Source organism: Bufo gargarizans, chromosome 6 (assembly GCF_014858855.1).
Source record: "Bufo gargarizans isolate SCDJY-AF-19 chromosome 6, ASM1485885v1, whole genome shotgun sequence".
Classification (NCBI taxonomy): Eukaryota; Metazoa; Chordata; class Amphibia; order Anura; family Bufonidae; genus Bufo; species Bufo gargarizans.
The window spans coordinates 77,090,078-77,095,183 of NC_058085.1; the positions used below are offsets into that span (position 1 = coordinate 77,090,078).

General features: G+C 38.4%; 1 non-coding gene across 1 annotated transcript; it reads left to right on the forward strand.

Moving 5' to 3' along the window:
• Positions 1-4,693: 4,693 nt before the first annotated feature.
• Positions 4,694-4,883, forward strand: LOC122942730. The gene has a single exon (XR_006390671.1). It is a non-coding gene; the product is annotated as a U2 spliceosomal RNA (small nuclear RNA).
• Positions 4,884-5,106: the final 223 nt, after the last annotated feature.

Consider the following 5,106-nt stretch of genomic DNA (forward strand, 5'->3'; position numbering starts at 1 on the left):
GATTCCTCTAAATGCTCTTGTGCTCCTGTGTCCCCCAGAACATTATGCGGTCCTGGAAAAAACTGTCAGGCCTGAAATTTAGGGTGACCAGAGGAAAGTATCAGTGCTGAGTCGGAAACATGAAGAAATAGTGACAGTTGCAAACTTCTCACAAGAAAGATCCAGAAAAGTGTGGAGGAATGTGTATGGGAAATTCTTGGCAAACGTCCACAAGGATCTGTCCTGGGCGATGGTTCACCAGTGCCTCCCTACCCGTGAGTTCCAACACAGGCGAGGGCTGGTGGCGGGAACAAGGTGTCCAAGAGATAGGTGTGGAGACGACGAGATGGTATTGCACCTTTTTTGGAACTGTCACTATGCACAGGAGATTTGGAGGAAGGCCGGGCCTCTTTTTAAATGGATATGTGGTCTGAGAGATTTTAAGTATGAATATGTTTTATATGGACTTTTTACCTGCCCAAATCCTAGACAACAAAGAGTTTGTTGGATGACTGTTAATTGTTTTAAAAATGCCATTTGGAAAAGCAGAAATATTTTGATGTTTTAACATGATAAAATCAATGTCAAAAATTTTATGAAAATCGCTTTAGGTGAATTATGTGTTTATTTTCTAAGAGACAAAAAGTATTTGGGTCTAAAGGAGGCAAGCGAATGGCAAGGTGCGGTTGCGGATCCTGATAAGGGCCCTAGTGTCCAAATTGAAAGGAGGCACTCCCTCCCGCGTAAGAAAGAAGGCTCCTTAGTGATAACCTCTCAAGAGAAGAGGTTGGTGGTGGAACCTGAATTTCACCAGAGCGTCCATTCAATACCAGGTGAAGTCAAGAAGGGCTTTATCAGAAAAGCCTCCGGTACGGACTACCACCGATCAGCCAGAGATTCAGACTCCTCTGCAGCGGTTGCAGAGGATGTCATGGGGAAGGCAAATAAAGGACTAGAAGGGACCTTGAGGGCCCCTGAACAGCCAAAAACTTCCAGTGGTTCAGCGGTTGCAGCCAGAAATTAAGAGATGGACCTTTCCTGCTCTGCTAAAAGATCCAGAGAAGAAGAGGGATCGACTGCTCAGAAAAAAGTAAAGTGTCATAGTGCGGATGAGTGTGAACTAAGGAGTGGAATAGAAACGCAGCATCTTTCCAGCTCTGATCCCAAGAACATATTTTCCTTCTCAAGTACAAGTGCAGAGATTCCTGGCTCACAAGAAATCGTGGAGTCAGGCTCTTCGGAAGTGCACTCTGATACTTATTAATGGTTATGTCTACGGTTCCTATTAAAATTTCCTCACTTAATGTGAGGTCTTTGAAGAGCCCCACTCGTAGGGCTGCTTTATTTGCATACCTGGAAACTGTGGACTTTGATTTATGTTTTTTGCAGGAATGCGGTATCCCAAGCCGTATGGAATACAGAGACTTAAAAAAGGACTGGAATTTGGGTCCCTCAGTGTCGTTCCGTGGGAGTTGGCCTACTTTGTAGGGGACACTCTACCCAAATACAGTCAGTAACTGAAATTGTGCCAGGCAGAGCTGTTTTAATTCATTTGCGTTTTAAAGGATTATTATGTCGTATTTTAAATGTATATGAGGAATGTCGACAGGGGGGGGGGGGGGGGGGGGTGATCAAAACCGAAAGGATCATACTTCTTGCTTACTTAAAAATATAATTGAAGATTTTAGTTTGAAGGATTGCTGGAGGGCTCTCTTGCCGGCAGACCCCGGTACTGCCTGGTCCAATGGAAGAGTGCACTCCAGAATCGATTTTAACTTTGCTTCTGATGTTTTTAAACCTTTGAAATGTGAATTGATTAATAATATCTATAGTTTTATCGATTCAGCTGGAACTGAAAGGAGAATCAAAGGTAAAATATGGTCTTTGGAAGTTAAATGTTACTCTGCTAGATGATCCCGAGATGATTTTGTACGGGCCTACCAGTGCTTGCAACAACAGAAGATGCCCCACAAATCTATGCTGTGCTGGTGGGAGGGTACAAAGTTCAAAATTAAGCTTTTCTTTATAAAAGTAGGTAAGAAGATTGCAAAAGAAAAAAAAATGATGGTATTATATCCTTAATAAGCGTTTGAATGTGCTTTTTAAATTAAAAGAGATAGGTATAGAGGTTGAGACAGACATTATTAATTTAAAAGCGGAGATTAAAAATGCATTGATGATAAAGGCAAACAAATTATTTTCAACTCTCGGGTAAAACAATTAGAGGAAGATGAAAAATGTTCCCGGTTCTTTTTTTAAAAACTAAATAGAAAACGAGATGTTATTGTAAGTTTAGAAGGCGAAACTTTTATTAATGGAATGTTGAATGCAGCCTCTAATTTTTATCAGCTCCTTTTTAGTAAAAAAGCTATAGACAAATCCTTTTTAGACGATATTATTAATTCTCTGGGTTTTAAATTAGACATTTTAGACCAGGAACTTTTATCTAGAGATCTTACTATTGAGGAACTTTTATTTGTTTTTAAAAGTTTTTCTAGAGGGAAAGCCCCTGGTGAGGATGGTCTACCTATAGAATTATATTTAAACTTCTGGGATCTTTTAAAAGAGGATTTGTTTTTATTGTATAAATAAACTTTTATTACAAAAGAATTGCCCCCTTGTTGGAGAAAAGGTGTGATCTCATTAATTTTTAAAAAGGATGATTAAAAATCTTTAAAAAAATTGGAGGCCCATTACTTTATTAAATGCAGACTATAAAGTATTAGTTACACTCATGGCAACAAGACTAAAACCCATTATGAGTAAATTAATACACCCAAATCAGGTCTGTGGGGTACCTGAGAGATCTATTACTGAGTCGTTAAACATTTTACGTGATATAATCTGGTATTTTAAAGACAGAAACCAAAGTTTATCAATTTTATCACTTGATTTTGAAAAGGCTTTTGACAGAGGCTTTTTAGTCTTACAGAAAATGGGAATGCCTGATTTTATTATAAGCCGACTCAAACTCTTATATAAATCCTGTTTTAGCCAGATTTTAATTAATGGGTTTTTAACAAATGGTGTCCCTCTTTTATCTGGGGTCAAACAGGGTTGCCCTTTATCCTCCTTACTCTTTATTTGTGTGATAGAGCCCCTGTTAGCAATGTTAAGAAAAGATAAAGTAGTTAGAGGTGTGCCAATCCCAGGGGGAGGGGTTTTCCATTAAAAGTACTCGGCTATATGGACGCTATAACTATTCTATGCAAAGATTCTCCTATAAATGAGAAAAGCCTTGATGGATACTAGTTTTTTCTGTGAGGTTTCTGGTTTTAAATTAAACCTAAATAAATGTGATTGTTTTTATATAGGAAGTTGGGACTCTTCAGTGACACCCGGAGTCCAAATGCAGCAAGATAACATTAAAATTTTAGGGGTTATTTTTAATCAGGCAAATAACGGAATTGTTAGTTGGGACTCAGTAATAGAGAAAATAGAAAAAAATTTTTTATGTGGAACTTAAGGGATCTAACGATGGAAGGAAGAATGTTAATAATAAAAATGGTTTTGATCCCTATTATGTTGTATATTGCAGTGTTTCCCAACCAGTTGCAAAACTACAACTCCCAGCATGCCCGGACAGCCTTTGGTTGTGCGGGCATGCTGGAAGTTGTAGTTTTGCAACAGCTGAAGGCACACTGGTTGGGAAACACTGGTATATTGCTATGGTGTTCCCCCCCCCCCCCCCCCCTCAATTTTATATATTAAAGAATTGACGCAGATTTGTTTTAGATTTTTATGGGGGTCAAAAATTAAAAAATTAAAACGTGAAATTATGTACAAATCTAGAAAAGATGGGGGGAAGGATGTTCCTAATCTTTTTTTATATAAAGTATTTCTGTTTTTGTTTTAAGATGCTGAAAACCAATTGCATTTTTAGCTATTTTTTAAAATATGCAGCAGGGATGTTTTTTAAAAAGGTGGTTCCGGTTGTCAATGAATTCTCCTGTGCTTCTGTGCCCCCCAAAACATTGGAAAAAACAGTCAGGCTTCTGCACCTTCAAGAACTGGAGCCTGACATCCTGGGGGACCAGAAAAAAGTATCAAGTTTATGCCGGAAAACGGATGATGTAATGACAGTAGCAAATTTTTTTACAAGCAAGGTCTAAAAAGGTGTGGTGGAACGTCTTTGGAAAGTACCTGGCAAATATTCATAAAGACCTTGCTTGGGCTGTCGTACACCAGTGCCTCCCTACCCGTGAGTTCCAGCACGGAAGAGGCCTGGTGGCGACAGCCAAATGTCCCAGAGATAGATGTGGGGATGACGAGACAATACTACATGTCTTTTGGAACTGTCACTATGCACAGGAAGTTCTGGAGAAAGGCAGCTCATCTTTTAAAGTGGATTTGTGGTCTTAAAGATTTTAATTATCAATATGTTTTATATGGTCTTTTTTCCTGCCCTACCCCTAGACAAGAGAATATTTGTTGGATGGTTATAAATAGTTTTAAAAATGCCATTTGGAAAACTAGGAACATTCTTCTTTTTAAAAGAGATTGTATTGATGTTAAAAATTGTATAAAAATTGCACTAAGTGAATTATATATTTATTTTTTGAGAGATAAAAAGCTCATAGGAGCAAAGGAAGCAAATTTCATGTGGTGCTTAAATATGTGAAACACAATTGTTTTGTAATTTTATGTCTTGTAATATTATAATTTTTTTATGCTAAATTATTTACGGTTTTATCATATTGCGATTTTCTTCTATATGGCTTTTTCCTTTAATAAAATTATGTTGAAACCTTATCTGTTCTTATCAGTTTGATATCTGATACGTCCCCTATCTGGGGACCATATATTAAATGGATTTTTCGAACAGGGAGATGGAAAAGAGCTTGCTCCTTCCACTCCACGCTTTGACCTGGTATTGCAGTACCTCCAGGAACGGTGCTCCCCTTCTAATCCAGTATGAAAAAACTGAATGAAATAGATTGCTTGCAAGCATCCTTCCAGCAAGCAAGTGGAAAGTTGCGTGTGTCCTGCTTCAGCAGTCTGCACTTCAGCTTCTTCTTTGTCTGCCCAGTCAGTGCTTTGCTGTGCTACTTTCTGTGTACCTGCATCTAGTCTGTCAATCTCCTAAGTGCATCAGCTGTTGGTGTGTTCCAGAACCAAGCAACCCAG